Consider the following 17,199-nt stretch of genomic DNA (forward strand, 5'->3'; position numbering starts at 1 on the left):
CTGACATATTTTTGAGACTGGGGGTGGGGGTGAGAAGCCAGCCCCCCAGGAGGACAACGGCCCAGTACAGCTTATGATTTCAACTTAGATATGCAACTTAGTTGCCAAGATAACTGTGTCTGAGATATCTTGGAAAGAAACGACATCCTGGCTTGTTGGCTAGACGTGGGGGAGTTTGTGGATTTAAAAGCAGTCCATCCAGCCTGTCTACCCCAGATCTCAGTTAAAGTCTGTCTTGAACTGAGCCACTCAGACGGGAGTTAAGAAGAGGCCCACACTAGAGCAGAAGAGTTCCAGTTTGGAAGCTAGAAGCTGCCCGAGTTCTTACTCAGCACTTCTGCCCCTTGCCCACACCTCACTTTGCACCCAGTTTTGATTTCTTTGTATACCTTTTGTTATTCGTAAATTGCTTGGATGACAAAATCAGGACTCCCATATTATTAAATCTCTCACTGTGGCTTGCACAGGGCTTGGAACTAAGAATTGTTTCCACTCGATGTTCGTCCAATGGGTCAGTAAAATCACTAATGCTGAGGGTTTTAAGAAACAGGAACTCATGACCTGGGGAATGATGGAACTTTTGCCATCTCATATATATAGAAACCATACAGGTGGTGGACAAGGACATGACCTTTGAGTCAGGTGACCTGGGTTTGAGTCCTGGACCAAGCATGTGACCTCGTTGGGCTGGTATTGCCCCTTATGTTCATCTCTGGGCTCATCCCTGTTCCACTTGTCTCCAAGCTTCAGTTTCCTCGTCTCTAAAATGGGGGCTATAAAATCTACTTCACGGACTAGTGGTACCTACTTCATAGAATGTACCTTAAGGCTAAGTCCTTTCTAGTCCTGAGGATTAAATGGGTATCCTCGTTCTATAGCTCTTAGCACGGATTTGGGCATATGTTAGGTGCTCATTCAATGAGTACTCTTCATAATAGTATCAATAACATTGTCATTTTCAATTTCCCCTTCCACTTGGGATTTATTCTGAGTAACAATTTTCACTGCTGTATTGAAAAAAAAATGACAACAACAAAAATAAATATGCCAGAGCATTCCTTGAATGCTGGGGTCACTGTTCCTGCCCCATGAAGGTGGAATTGTGTTCTGATCATTTCATTAATTTTTTATTAAAATATTAAGATAATCCATTTTGTGTATGTAAAAAAGATCTCTGATTATACAAAGTATTAGTTACAGAATTTCTGGTAAAATTATAGTAACAACAACAATAACAGCTCAGTTTCTCATCAGCCTTGCCCAGGACTGGGCACTCTTCATTCATTATCTCACCTAATCCTCAAAACAGAATGGGCAGAGATTTTAGCTCCATTTTACCGATGAAGGAACTGAAACTCAAAGGTAAGCAACTTGCTCTGGTCACATAGGCAGAAAGAAGCGGGAGCATGATGTTAAGTGTGGGCTCCAACTGTGTCCTCGCCAGGACTCCTGACGTCGAGAATACGTGCAGCCGGCATCTGGACCAGGTGACTTAGCCAGAGATTTCGTGGTGGTTATGCACTCACCAACATCATTTTAGTGATTCTTCGGCCTGTTTCCCAGAATTCTACTGCCATGTTTTAACTCCGTGGCCACAGTCCCCTGCAAATTATTCATCTTGATAGTTGGATAATGCTCTCAATGTGTCCAACAGCCACAGCAAAGAGCAACAACATTTGGAGAGTAGGTGCTCCGTGCGTCATTTATCTCAATCCTCCTCTGCGCATACATCACCTTGTCCCATTGGCCCTGTTGCGTTTTGTCCCTTTGCCCATTGCACACACGTGGTGCGTGGCCAAGGTCTGATGGGACAAGGGCTTTTGCAAACATTCCCCTTGATTATAATTATTCTTAACTCTTGTCTGGTGTCTGCTGGGCTTGGAAGACCAGCATGGGAAAACACTGTGCCCTCGGCACGTGTCTGGGGGAACGCGGACAGTGGACATTCACAGTTGCCCTCCATTCTTCTCCAGTCACACTGTGGAGCTCCTGTTAGGTGTGGGCACCGTGCTGGGCTGAAGGGGAGACAGAGGAATATGAGGTCTTTCCTCAGGGAACTTGCAATTTCCTGGGGAGACCGGCAAGCAGAAGAATCTTATTCTAGTGTGGAAAGTGCTGTAAGAGAAACAAGTACATTGGGTGACCTTGAAGAAAGGTCCTATGAAAGCGGGGGAGGCGTGAAGGCAAAGCAAGTCCCAAATGTTATTTTGGTTAAATGTATGATGTCTCAGCTAAGTGCAAGAAGTTTAGTGTTAATACACCAGTGGATCTCCAACTGTGGTCCCTGGAAGGAGGGCTTGACACCTACCATGTACCAGGAGCTATCTGAGCCCTGGGGATACAGAGTGAACAAAATAGAATTGGAATGAGGGACCTCCCAGAAGCATGCTCCTCGGCTGCCTATATGTTATATAACCTGAGGTAACCAACACCCTCTTAGGCTCAAAGTAAAACTAAGTCATCTATAAAAGAGGAAAGTTAAAAAAGATATTCACTGAAGTTCTTTGGCCTGCCTCAACCCCTTGAGATTCCTTATAATAAGGATTTCTGAAAGGTTTGATATTTTTCACCAAATATTATCCTGGTGATGACAACCATGAGCTGGATACCTTCCTCGGTTCTGAAGTTCAAGGACAAAATACGCATGATTCACGCGCCTGTGCAATCCGCCAGCTACGTGGGAGACAACTGTAAACAAGTAAAATGCATAACTACCTATTGCCAATGATAGGTGTTCTGAAGAAAAATTTTTGGACAAACATTTCTGTGGCTCTGTTGATCATTACTATGGGGTTAACAAAATTGCGTCTCTTCCATCGAGAAGACAACTTACCGATAAGGAAGGAGCAGCAAAGAAAAATAAAGCACCCATCTCCAGTAAGTTACTGGAGACAAACAAGAAGTGTGGCTCTGTGGCGGTGTCAGATCTGATTTGGACCATGACCCCAAGAAATAACTGAACCACCAGTGTTTGCTGCTCGGGCTGCAAGCAGACCGCGGTGGGGAGACTCCTCGGAGCGGCAGACGGCCATCCCCAGAGCACTCCATCCTGGCCAGTGGGCTTTGGCAAGAAATGGCTCACCAGGGACAGATGGGTTTCACTGCGAAGAATTGTTTAAATCCAGGCTTAAAGAAGCTAAGTGCTCCGTCTTCAGTCCTGTGACACTTTGATGGGCCTGCCACGGTGTGAAAGAGAAGGGGGGGGATGATTTCAGCTCCCCTATCTTTAAGGTTGGAAATTCCCAAAGTTGTAGGTTACTCATGGGGATCCGAAAGGAGATTAGTGACAGCCAGGATTTAAAGTGTCCATTTTCCTCAAATGTTCTCTAGAAAGATTGTCGCATTTTTCTCGTCATGATCCTAAAAATGTCCACATGGGTTATCTGTTTTTGTTTTTGTTTTAAACACCCTTAAAAGACAGAACCATTCAAGGTCACCTAGCAAGTGGGTAGTCGGGCCAGGAACAGAACTGAGCATCTCCTCTTTACTCTTTGTTATGAACCCTGCTATTTCGTAGTTGATTTTTGCATTCTCAGGAATGACAAATTAGCCTACAGGAAACTTCTATCTTGGGGAAAAATATAATTGGTCAACTCATAAACTGGAGAACTCACAGCAGAAAAATAAAGTTCCCATGAAGAGGCGGAAGGAAAGCTCCTGACTTGAATCCCCAGGGCACATTCCCGGCTTCAGCGAGCTTTTGCCCTTGCACGCCTGGCTCGGGGCCAAGCATCACAAGGACCAGAACTCTGGCTGGGTTGTCTTCAGGACAAAGAACTTGAAAATGAGACAGGGTGAGGGTGTCTTGTGCTTGGAGTCAGGGGAGAGTCCAGGCAAGATGATGCATGGCAGGTAGCTCAGGGACCCCTCCAAATCCTTCCAAACCTGGCTTAGCCACGCTTTTCTGGAAGTTATTAATGTAAGAGCTCTGTGACCAAAGACCTCTGACACACAGTTCTACTGGGCAGTGAGAGTGACATCAAGTGGATGTAGGAGTGAATGAAACAGTGAGGGAAATCAGTACCCTGCTGGAGGACTTTCCTTCTGTGAAGCCCACCTTGGGTGTGGAGTCATCAGAGCTCAGGGGCTCCGATGTGGGCCACCCACTCTCTCTTACCCGCATAATTCCCCCTTCCATAGGAATTAGAGTTCCCCCGATGTGTCATCCTCTATGTTTGGTCATTCTGGCGCCTGCAGGGGTGTGGGGAATGGGGCGCGTTAAAGGGCTTCATATAATATGAAGCTGGGGGAACCTGGGAGGCTCAGCTGGTTACGTGCTGACTGTTGATTTCGGCTCAGGTCACAATCTCGGTCATGAGATCAAGCCCCATGTCCAGCTCTGTGATGAGTGTGGAGCCTGCCTAAGATTCTCTCTTTCCCTTTTCCTCTGTCCCTCCCCACGCCCCCACTCCTGTGCAGGTTCTTGAAACAAATAAATAAACAATATTATGTGAAGCTGCGTTTCACAGATACCATGGAGCACCTACTATGTGCCGCATAAGTTAGCCCCACAAAGCACTAGGAGGTGATGGTGTGGGTAATGGCCTGAGCAAAGTGTGGAGAGGGACAAAAGCATCACAGGGGCAGACGCAGAGTTCAAGGCTATGGGACAGTGTGCCAAGATTTAGTTGAGAGCTATGGGACAGTGGACCCAGATCTAGATGGGTGGTACATGGGTCCCAGATTCCTCCTCTGCAAGATGAGAGGGTAGACGTCACACGTTGCTTTCTCTGAGCACGTTTCCTGTGAAGAGGATGAATTTGAGGAGTCATTCACTGGAGAGGTTTATCCAGATCTCATCCCTCCAATGCCATTTGTTTGTTTTAAAGAGTGATATCATCATTTACATTAAAGAGGCCAACATTGAAATATACTAGAAATTTAAATTTTCGAAACTATCCAAATCCATGATGAAAGCTTTTTAAAAATTGTGGTAAAATGTACCTAACAAAATGTATATCTTAAAATTTTTTAATTGTGCAAAAATTAGTGCCATTAAGTAAATTCACATCGCTGGGGTGCCTGGGTGGATCAGTCGTTAAGCGTCTGCCTTTGGCTCAAGTCATGATCCCAGGGTCCTGAGATCAAGCCCAGTATCAGGCTCCCTGCTCAGCAGGAAGCCTGCTTTACCCTCTCCCACTCTCCCTGCTTGTGTTTCCGCTCTTGCTCTGTCTCTCTCTGTCAAATAATAAATAAAATCTTTTTAAAAATTCACATTGCTGGGGTGCCTGGGTGGCTCAGTGGATTAAGCCTCTGCCTTCGGCTTGGGTCGTGGTCCCGGGGTCCTGGGATCGAGCCCCGCATCGGGCTCTCAGCTCAGCAGGGAGCCTGCTTCTCTTCCTCTCTCTGCCTGCCTCTCTGCCTACTTGTGATCTCTGTCAAATAAATAAATAGAATCTTTAAAAAAATAAAAATAAGAAAAATAAACTACTTTTAAAAAAATTCACATTGCTGTGTATCCATCACTTCTATCCACCTCCAGAAGCTTTCAGCACCCCACACTGAATCTCTGAACCTGTAAAACCCATGAAATGAAAGAATTCTCCTATCCCCTGGTAGCCTGCCCCTTTTTCTTGTTTTTTTTTTTTTCCTTTTCTTTGCTTTTTTCTTTTTTTTCTTCTTTCTTTCTTTTTCTAGAGAGCTAGCTACAGAGCATGCACACACATGCTAGTGTGGGGAGGGAAGGGAAGAAGCAGAGGGGGAGGGGAAATCTTAAGCAGCCTCCACACCCCCGGTGGAAGCAGGACTGACCTCAGGATTCTGAGATCGTGACCTAAGCAGAAATCAAGAGTGTGACGCTTAACCTACTGAGCCACCCAGGCTCCCCCGCCCTTTGGTTTTAATCACTGAACAGTTATGCTTTTCGTGTAAGAAGTTCCAGGCTGCTTTGCCACAGCCCGCAATAGATCGAACTATCCAAGAGACTAGACAGCTCCTGATGGAAGGGCTTCTGACAGAGGGACAGCCGTCCGCTTCTCCGTTCTTGCCTCAAGGCTCATTAACTGTGCTTTTTTTTTTTTTAAGATTTTTATTTATTTATTTGGCAGACAGAGATCACAAGTAGGCAGAGAGGAAGGAGGAAACAGGCTCCCTGCTGAGCAGAGAGCCCAATGCGGGTCTCAATCCCAGGACCCTGGGATCATGACCTGAGCTGAAGGCAGAGGCTCAACCCACTGAGCCACCCAGGCGCCCCTAACTGAGCATTTTGAAGCAGGACAGTTTCTTCTCCCAGCCTGGAGCACAAAGCCCACCACGGAAGCTTGAGCTCCCCCTAGAGTTTTATGTCTCCATTGCAGCAAGCTGGGCAAAACTGCCACGCAAAAAGTTTGACCTGCAGGCGGGTGTGAGAAGGAAGGGGGCAACGAGATTTGAGAGCCACTAAGGAGTTTCTAAGTCGTACCTGTCAGTGCTTCTGAAATACCACCTGCTCCCTTCCTCTCTCCTACTCACACACTGGACTATGTTTCATAGTCCTGCCAACACTTAAATCCCTTCTGCTTCCTCGACTATCCTGAGTAATTTATAATGCTGATGCTTCCCTGAGCAACGCTGTTCTTCAAGTCAGGTGGAAAGGAGAGTTTCAGCAAGGGGCCGCTGTGCTCCCGGGGGTGGCAGAAATCAAGTGTTCTGTTAACATAAAACACAGGCCCTGACCGCCGCTGGTCCCCACAGCTGGCTTGGACCTTCTCACAGGGTGGAAGCCGTCCTTTTTCTGCATGAATCCCTGTTTGCTGGCCAGGTTCCAACTCAGGTAATTACAGGCTCCCATACCCAAATCCCTGCCGGCAGATTTAGTCTTTTCTCGTGTCTTCTTGCAAGTTTTAGGTTTTCTGGTGTTTTGCTCTTGACACAGCATTTTTTTCTGAAGAGATTTTTGCCTTTCAGTGAGAGGGCAGAGATGGATGGGCCCGTTGGCAGCGTGTATTATCTACAGAAAATGGTAGGATGAAGTAAGAGTGTAGCAACGCTGACCAGAGCAGAATCCTAGAGAATCCGAGAATTCAGGAGATCCCCCTCCCTCAGGAAGGCGCATAATTAAACTTCTAATGTCATTTACTGACTTTCTGATGTAAAGCTGCCATAACCTTCTAGAGTTTGGGGGCCAGTTTTAGCACTGTCTCAGTGTATGATTCTAAGTTCTCCTCAGACTGAACCCCGATGGCTTGGGTATTATTAATCTACCCTTTGTTTTTCAGGTTTGGAAAATGGTTTATCATTCTGTTCCCCAGGGTTAGGATCTATATTTTACTCTGGGATCAAGGGGTGGTAGACATTTTTGGTTATTTGAACTCAGAAAACACGGAACTGCCAGCCATTTCTCAATGATTTTATTTTGAATATCAACTGGCCCTCAAGGTGTAATCAATCATGTGACACACTCTAAATTTATTAGATTAATGAAATTAATTAATAAATAAATAAATTATTTGTTATTAATATTTTATTGTATTAAATACTTGTGCCACCTCCCACCTATGCGACCTTGAGGAAGTTAGCTCACAACTTCATGCCTCGGTTTTTTTCAGTTGTAAATTGAGGAGGTTAAGAATAACTACTTCATAAGACTGTTGTGATGATTAAATAAAAGCACACGGGAGGGCACCTGGGTGGCTCAGCCAGTTAAGTGTCTGCCTTTGGCTCAGGTCATGACCTCAGGATCCTACCCAGCTCCTCATTCAGTAGGGAGTCTGTTTGCCCTCCTGCTTTGCCCCCTGCAAGTGTTATCTTTCCCTCTCAAATAAATAAATAAGGTCTTAAAAAAAATTTTTTTTAAATCAAGAGTACATGGGAAGCCATCACCATCATCATTACCATTTTAATCACCATCATCATCATCACTATCATTATTATTAATGGAGAAAATTATTGTGGAGTTAATCTAGAAGATAATGGAACACTCAAAAAAAAAAATCTTTGAAATAGGCTAAGGAAACCAAGATGACTATGCAGTGGTTCCTGTCCTCGATATGCTTATGGTCCAGTGAAGGAGTCATATATCCTCTTTCACTGATATGATTCTAATACCTAGATCCATCTGTGCAGGGCTTGGCATTTTGAATGCTGTACCAGATTTGCCTTTATTCAGTAGGGCATGGAATCCATTAAAGGTTTCGGATCAGGGAGCTCTTCAAATGGAATATAATTCTGGGTGGGGGCTGGATAAAAGATAGAGTGAAAAAATACTGAGAGAAAAAAAACCCAGAAGTTGATTATTTGTGTTGTGTGGATGGCAGACAATGAGAGATGACTGAAGTAGGCGGAGGGAATATGAATAAAGGTGATGAATTTGATAATGGACTCATAATCTTCAGTAGGATGTCACTGGACTGGGTAGAAAAAAGCAAGGTGAGGGTCCATACTACCACGAACTCACTGTTTCACTTTAGACCGTATAATTACCCTGCCTGTTTCTTTATCTACAAAATGACAGACCTGCACTATTCTTTTAGTCCCATTAATTTTTTTGTATTTTAAAATTCCCCAATCTTACCCAAATCCTCACTTCTACCCCTTGTATGCCTGAATATGTTGTGGCATTTCAGCTTCTTGCTTTGGACTCTCTGGCTCCTTAGAAAAATTTCTGGTTAACATTTCATTAATGCATAGAAATCGTTAGGGTATAGAGTAGAAGATTCTTCCCTACTGCATCGGAGAAGTATTCTACTGATGATTTCCTCCCTCTGTATGGCTCTAATTCACTTGGTCTTCTATGGAAACTCAAGACAGACCTCTTTTTCTTATACAGAAGAATTGTGCCTTACTTCCTTTTGTCAGCCCAAACCTGGAGCATAATAATTGCTGAAAAGTAGGAAGAATAAGTGAGTTGAATAAACAAATGAGTAAATGAGGTGATGATGGGAAGACATCCCTTGGATTACATCTCACTGGCCCCTGGGAAGTTATAGTCAGAGGCATTGTAACAGAGGACTGGCAATATCAACTTTGGCTTTTCCACAAGAACCCTTAAGAATCTAAATGACTTTCTGAGCCTCTGTTCTCCAGCTCTTGCTGTTGCTTGCTGCTTAGTCTTTCTCATTCACAAGGGGTTACCTGCCTGAGCTCATCTGAAGGCTGGGGCATCAACGGTGCCATCCTTCTCTCTTAGGACTAGAACGCCAACAGTTAGGTGAGCAGAAATTCCATCAGTGGTTCCACCCAGAGTTTCCAGGATGGAGACCAAGACTGAGTTAACAAACACCAACACATTCGCTAAGCTTAAAAGAATACTCTATTATTGTGTGGCAATTGGTAAAGAACTTATTAATTAAGGATATAAGATAGAGAGAAATCTCCCAGGAGGCAAAAAGCCATTACAAAGACATTGTGGAACCAATCTAGCAGTTAATGGAATACTCAGAGGTTCTTAAAAAAAAAAAAAAAAAAAAGAGGGGGTCACTTTTCAAAAGAATAGGTGTTACCAAATTAGTGATATTGCAGAATAGGGGCCAGAGCAGGGGGGAAGGGGAGGTCAGCAAGGGGAGTAAAATCTAAAAACAAAACCAAACCTTATAAACATTTGTTTGAATACAATCCAGTCTTTCTATCGTAACTCCCTAGATCCTAAACACATATGCATACCACCACCACAAAGCCTAAAAGTAAATTGAGATGAAAATCGAAATCAAACTAGTGTTGCAAATGGAAATTAATAGTACATTTGCTTTTGTTCAGAGACAGGGGCATCAGAGGCAAAATAAATAACTCATTTCAAATGCCTGTGAGTTGTTTGTTTAAGAATAACTATCAAATTAACAAGAAATGCCAGGCTCTTCTTTATTTCCCCTCTTAATTTGTAGGTTTTCCCCCTACGGATGATCTCGCCGCGTGAGAACAGTGCTGATTTAGAGAAGGATTTGGTGAGATGAGCCAAACACTAAGGATTAGCCAGGAGTCGGCTCCTCTGGAGTGATAACGGGAATCTTACATACCTGTTATATTAAGATGTTTGCCTCCGGAAGGTCCTGATAGCCCAACCCTGTGAGCATGGAACTCATGAGGACTGGTTGAAGCTAACCTCCCAACCGCACAGCCTCACAAAGCCCACGGTCTCGGGACCCTAAAAACTCAGTGTGTTGCACCCGCTGAAGCTTTCATCTTTGAAGCAAAACCAGAGAAATCTCTTCTTCAGAGGAACAGTATATGTTAAAAGCATGAGAAGGAGAAAAATCAGAGAAAGTAGTCTGGTTCTATTGGAATTGTAACGTAGGCAAATCCTCCATATATAAATGGATATTCATAAGTTAAGCTTGTGACTGATTTATTCCATATTTTGAGGAAAGATGAAGAAGACACACTTAACGAACATAGATGTTTAAGTAGAGGGGCACCTGGGTAGCTCAGTCGGTTAAGCATCTGCCTTCAGCTCAGGTCACCATCACAGACTCCCGGAATCCAGCCCTACCTCGGGCTCCCTGTTCAGCAGAGAGCCTGCCTCTTCCTCTACCTCGCACCTCACTTGTGCTTTCTCTTGCTCTCTCTCTTTCTCAAATAAATACATTAAATCTGTGAAGAAAAAGATGTTTAAGAGTAGAGAACATGGGATATAGAATGCAAAGATTTGATTTTGAGTATATACCAGCAACTTCCCTGCTCTGTTATCATGACATATGCTCACATTTTCTGAGTCTCCTCTGTCTTATCTATAAAAGGGGGTAAGATCAGATTTGCCTTGCCAGCCTGCCCGAGAAGATATGAAAATCATATAAGATAAAGTGTGCCAGAGCGCTATGCTATCTACAAAGGTGTTGTTGAAGATGATGATGATGAGAATGATGATGAAGAATTTATTAGCTCAAGGCAATTACTTTAGTCGGTCGTGCAAGAAAATGATGAAGCTTTGTGACGAATCATGATAGAAATTAAAAGACAGTTTTCTGAGAAAGAAATTCCATGAGAATGTAAATATTTCTCCTAATAGCTATGATTCCATAGGGCCATTGAATACTCTGCTGAACGGAATGTATTTATTTGCCTTTGATTTTGGGGCAAAACCTAAATCAGAATGATACAAGCTGGGGCACCTGGGTGGCTCAGTTGGTTAAGTGACCGACTCGATTTCAGTTCAGGTCATGATCTCAGGGTCCTGAGGTTGAGCCCAGAGCCTGACTCAATGCTGAGTCAGGATCTGGCTTTTGTCTCTCCTTCTGCCCACCCCCCACCTTGCTTGTGCACACACTCCCTCTTTCTCACTCAAATAAACAAGTATATCTTTAAAAAAAAAAATGATACAAGCTTATGACAGAAACTAGGTTATAATACCAACGAGTGGCTGTCCTCTTCCATGTCAGACTTTCCCACTATTAAGTGCACATCCCAACAGCCCAACTTACTCTTTTTTTAATGCCTGCTTCATCTGCACCATTATCTCTACCACTGGGGCCTATCCTGGAGTTCTTTTCCACATTTTTGTTCTTCCTGTTTAATTTATGAGTATCCACATTTCCACATTTTTGTTCTTCCTGTTTAATTTATGAGTATCATCTTACTTGATAAAAAAGAGAAGATGCCAAGTGGGAGTTGAATAACCTGGCTTCTTTTCATAACCTACCTGTTAAATATTACACCGAATATTCCAAAACATGTGTCTCTTACGTCTTCACCCTCTTGTCTTCAAATATAGTTAGATTTTTCTTTATTTTTTTTTTTCAGTGTCACAAGCTTTGCCCACTGCTGGCCTTGGTCTTCCCAAGGCTGTCTTTATGCAGTTTATATGTGTGCTCTTCAGGGAGTTCTTCAGCCGGTCACAGTCATCTCCACAGACTTCTCTTGTGTGTGCAATTGCCATTGTTTATGATGAAGGTAGAATTTAAATCCTTAGCATCTTGCAATTGCCCATCTTTTAGAATTTCTTGTAGTCTTTGTTCATGGGGCCACTTGGCACCTTTGAGGTTGGATTCTAGAGAATCCCTGTCTCTGTTTTTGGTATTGTGAAATTCACAGTAGTGCTTTGCACCCCATTCCCACTCCCATAATTCCCTATTTTCATTATCAGTTTATGCCTTTAAGACTTTTGCACTTTCTCTTCCCTCTGCCTGGAATATTCTTTCATATCTGTCCTTTATATGTCAGGCCCCTTCTCATTTTTAAGTCTTAGTTGAAATGTCATCTCATCAGAGAGGACCTCCATGATTATAATAATTAAAGCAGTCTTGATATACATCACCCACACACGCTTACTTTATCTCATCACCCAACTGATTGTTCTTTTGATGTTAAACATGATTGGTTACTATTATGTTGACTATATGCTTCATTGTGTGTTGTCTCTCCCTCATCCCTACCCTAACCATCAAAAAGGACTTGGATCTTGTCCATCTTGTTCATTGTTGTTTCCCAATTCCTGACATAAGGACTATCACCCAATAAATAGTTGTTCGAGGAATGAATAGTCTAGTTTTACATTATACTGTAAGCCCTCAGCAGTCTAAATGCATTAACTGCGTGAATGCATTAACTGAGTGAAAATTCATTAAAGGTAAAATCAATTCTTAGAGTGCAAATAGAATTAAGAGATTACCTATTCCATAATTCCCATTTTATAGGTAAGTGTTTAAGGAAGTGAACTAATTTGTACAAGATTTTATGTTTTCATGAGCGGTAAAGCCAGGAGTAGACTCTATGTCTTCTGACTTCCAGAGAAGTAAGTATGAATCGAAGTTCCTCTTTCTACTCACACTTACCAATTTGGTTATCAAATTTCCCCATAACTGCCCAACATGAACTCTCTACTCTAGCCAGCCAAACCAACAACACATAGCTTGTTAACAAAAGCAATAGCAAATGCTAGCTGTTTCTACTGTACTAAGCAGAGTGTCCCCAGTCCACCCCCACTCACAGGAATTCTGCTCAAAAGATCTTTGATCACCTTATCAGGTGCTCTGTAAATTGTGTAATTCTTTATACCTCTGCCTATCCGCCTAGATAGTAGATCTGGGACTTCTATTTCATTTACATTTCTTCACTGTAGTAGATTCTAAAAATATACCCACAATATTTTGCAGCTCCTCCCATAAAGACATGGAGTCTATTTCTCTACCAGATTCTATTTTTTGAATTACCCACAATATTTTGCAGCTCCTCCCATAAAGACATGGAGTCTATTTCTCTACCAGATTCTATTTTTTGAATCTAGGCTTACCCATGTGACTTCCTTTGGCCAATGGAACATTAACAAATATGTTGCAAACAGAGGTTCAAAAAATGCTTGTAAGTTGTGTAATCTATTATCATTTAAATAATTTTCATGTCTCTTTTATAATAAACCAATAGTATCCAAACAAACAAACAAACAAACAAAAAATGCTTGTAATATTAGGGGTTTGCTTTCTCTTGCTACAATTGGAATCCTGAATCCATCATATGAAAGAGCATGAGCTAGCCTTCTGGAGAGGTCACAGAAAGGAAAACTTAGCTGTCTTTGCTGTCTGCCTGCCTACTGCTAGCCATGTGAGTGGGGCCAACCTAGACCACCCAGTCCTTGGTCTATCTGACGGCTGACTGCAGACATACTAGTGAGAACATCAAAACAATTGCCCATTATAACTCAGCCCAAACTGTGAGGCTGAGCCAAGGAACTGTGAGCTAACAATGATTGTTCCTTTAAGTCACTAAGTTATGGGATAGTTTGTTACACAGCAAAAGCTAACCAGTACACATACTATACTTCCTACATTGTTTTCTAGTCATCTTTATTTGCTACTCAGAGGTACCTCACTAGTAAGTGATCCATTTATCCCCATTTCACAGAGAGGAAAAATCAATGTCAAGAGGCTTTGCTGGTATTGATGCCCTGAGACGTGCTTAATTCTTTAGATCCCATACATTAGAGATTAATCCTCCTCAGAGACTTGTTAAGGGAGCAGCCACTGGAAATGTTTGGAAAGGAATTAGGTAATTGAGGACCTGCAGACATTTCCTGAAAGCCAGACTCCAAAACCATAAGCATGAGCTTAAGTCAGGTTTATAAAATTAATAAAGCCAGAATCTAATTTTGTGTGTTTACCTCTTAGTGTCTAACTAGCAGATGTCAAAAATACAAAACATCCAGGCTGTTCCAAGGTTGCAATCACTAGTACCACATGATAATAGTCATAATAATTATCAATAATATTAATTGATCACCTACTAACTGTTATGTACTTTCCACATTCATTATCTCTAGTAGCAAGCCACAATAATCCTATTAATTAACAGGTATAAGTTGCCTTTTACAGAAGAGGAATTTAAAGGCTGGAGAAGTTAAGAAGCTAGTCCCAAACCACAGAACTGGTAAGGCAGAGAACTGAAGTTCAAACCAGTGTTAGTCTACACATTTCTCATCTACTGCTTTTCTCCTTTGGGTTGACTGCAATACAATTCCTGTTTCTTTTCACATATTTTGGATGCAGGTCATGAGCCCCACATCCAAGGGATACCTGCAGGGACCAGTCCTCGGCAAGAAAGCAGAGTTTTTGTCGTGTATCAAAATGTAAGTGATTTCCCTTTCAAACAGCTTAAGTCTGTTATCCTTGGTATACTCCTAGAAAAGCCTCCTATTTGTCTACAGCTTCTACTTTTCAACCTGAGTTTTGAGGAGGCAAAGGGAATATGTTAGTTTAAGTCATGAACTAGATACATTTCTTCCTACCTTAGAGCCAAACAGAAAGACTGCTCCATGCTAGGCTGTGAAAATGGAAACTGGGCTTTTACTTTAACTTGACAGTTCATTTCTTACCCTCTGGTTACATTTTAGTATCTCCCTTTCCCCTCAGTTACACGTTCAAAAAATTCATTTTATTTGTGGCATCTAATAGGGGTGTGTTTGTTGTTGGTTCCACACCCCGGTTACCTTATCATTTTGTGACATCAGAGTCTCACTTTCCAGATGCCCCTCTTTCAAGTCTTCATGATCATACTTAAGTTTAGAGAGGTCTGTTCTGTGTCCCCTCTTTCACAGGTGGCCCCCAACCTTAGTCCTCCTTGTATCCCAAACCTTCAGACAGCTCCTGACACATATCAGAGCTCACTAAGTGTCCGACACATTGAGTTAGACCTTTTTGCATCCCTACTTTGCACCTAGAAGCAATTCTCTAAATGTTCGTGAATTTCTCAGTTAAGAAGGAATGATAGCAATGATCAAACGCAGTGAGGTTAATCATGATCGTAGGCAGATCTGAGGGGCAGGACATCGTGATAATTTCCTCTGTTTTCACTTATCCTAGAAGGAGAGGGCTCCTTTCCTTCCTCGGTTCTTTTCTCCACACTCGAAACTAGATATCTAACCCTTTTAAAATGAGCCAGTCTCTTTCGTGCAAGGCCAATTTCGTAAATACAGTTCCATTAACATACATCAGTTACATGAAGAATCACAGCAACCCATCTCCAGCTTGGAGAGAATGAAGTGGCCAGCGTCGCTGAAAATGCACAGCCTAGCAAGGAGCATTCTTTCTGTTCCCCTAAAAACAGCAGCGTTCTAAAGAAGCCAAATTGCCTAACTCAGCTCAGGAAGGAAATTACCACAAACACAAGGAAATAGCAGCAGGAATCCTCCCTTGGCTGGTTGTATCTACCAAGCTAAGAACGCATGCATCTGGAAAAGAACAGAGCTTTTTTTTTTTTTTTTTTTAAATGCCGATCTCCCTCTGATTCGGTGTCTCTTGCCTCCGTTTTGACCAAACTCTTGTCAAAATGAAGTTATCGAAATGTCCGTGCCGGGTGAGCAGGCAGCACTGGGCCAGCACAAAAGAGATGAGAAAAGAGCAAGAGAAAGGGAATATGTCACATCCTGACTACAGGGAAACACCGCAAAACATCTAATCACAGCTGTGCCAGGGAACTTGAACCTGTCCAAAAGGATCCCCAGCTCTCCGCGTTTAATTGCCGTTGATGGCTGCTGGCCAGTCATGCATGGCAATGCGAGCACGTCTCCCTGCTCCCTGCCTGTGCTCATTCCTGTCAGCTTTCACTCCAGGTGATGAACACGGTCCGGGACCCTGCGACAGGGGCCAGAGCCAGACACGGGGGTGGGGCGGGCTGCAGAAGCCGCTCCCCAATGCAAAGGGGTCTGTGCTCCAGTAATGCCCAGCTGGGCAGAGTTCTTTGCAACAGAAGCATTCAGATTGGCTTCCATCCCTCCCTTCCTGTCCCCAAGTATGCAACATGTTTGTTTTCCTTGGAAGGAAAACAAAACTAGGACACACCAGGCAGACGGGTAGGACGTCTGTGACCCGAGGTATGTCAATGGGCAGCAAGCAAGTCTCCCTGTTTGCTGAATTATATTTGAGCACACACTGGAGGCTGGATAGGGAAATAGGAATTACACTTGAATAGTGACGAACATTGTGTTTTTGTGGTGACTCGTACTCCTAAACCTCTTCTTTCTGTCTGCACAAGAGGCAGAAGTCATGTTTTCTATCTATTCCAATGGCAAGAAAAACTCCTTGGAGCTCTTGTGGGGAAACCATGGTTTATTAAGCCTGGCGTGCCATTGATCATCTGGAAGGAATTCATCAGTCCCCTTGCAGCTTAATTGCTCATTTTTAGGGTGGGAGCTGGTCTAGAACATCTCTAGAGTTTCAGGTCCAAGGTGGGCTGCTTCGAGGCACAGATCAGTGCAAAACGTCAAAGCTCAAAAGCTCCAGACAGCACAAAATCATGCCACGAAGTTTGGGAACCACACTTTGCAGAAGGCCTGCCACCTGTCTACACTCCATGAAGTGTTGAGAAGAGCTTAACTTCTCTCTGAGCTTTAATTGCCTTATCTCTAAAAATAGGCATTTCTACCTCATGGCGATGCGATGAGGATTAAATAGGCTGATGTCTGCTTAGGAGCTTCCTCTGCAGATAAATAAAGACGCTACAGGCACGTCGGGACAAGGCTGTGTGGTCTGTTTGTTTTTGTAAACTTAGTGATAGAGCATAGTGGCAAGCGGCAGGAGCTCTGGAATTCACCAGAACTAGATCCGAACTCTGACTCTGTTATTAACCAGCTGTTTAGTCGTGTTAATGTTCTCATTTTAAAAATAGAGAGAGATACTCTTACCTGAGAAATGACTGACCTGATGTACCTACCAGCTCCGACGTACAGAAAAAGGTCTGATAGATGGTAAGCAGCTCCTAGCCCATAGAGGCAGAACAAAAATCCAGAAGTCAGTTTATGCTTTTGAAAATTAAATCATCCATGATGGGAACACGGTTCTTACTGATTAGCAGTTTGAGATA

The sequence above is a fragment of the Mustela nivalis genome (assembly GCF_964662115.1).
Source record: "Mustela nivalis genome assembly, chromosome: 16".
NCBI classification, from domain to species: domain Eukaryota; kingdom Metazoa; phylum Chordata; class Mammalia; order Carnivora; family Mustelidae; genus Mustela; species Mustela nivalis.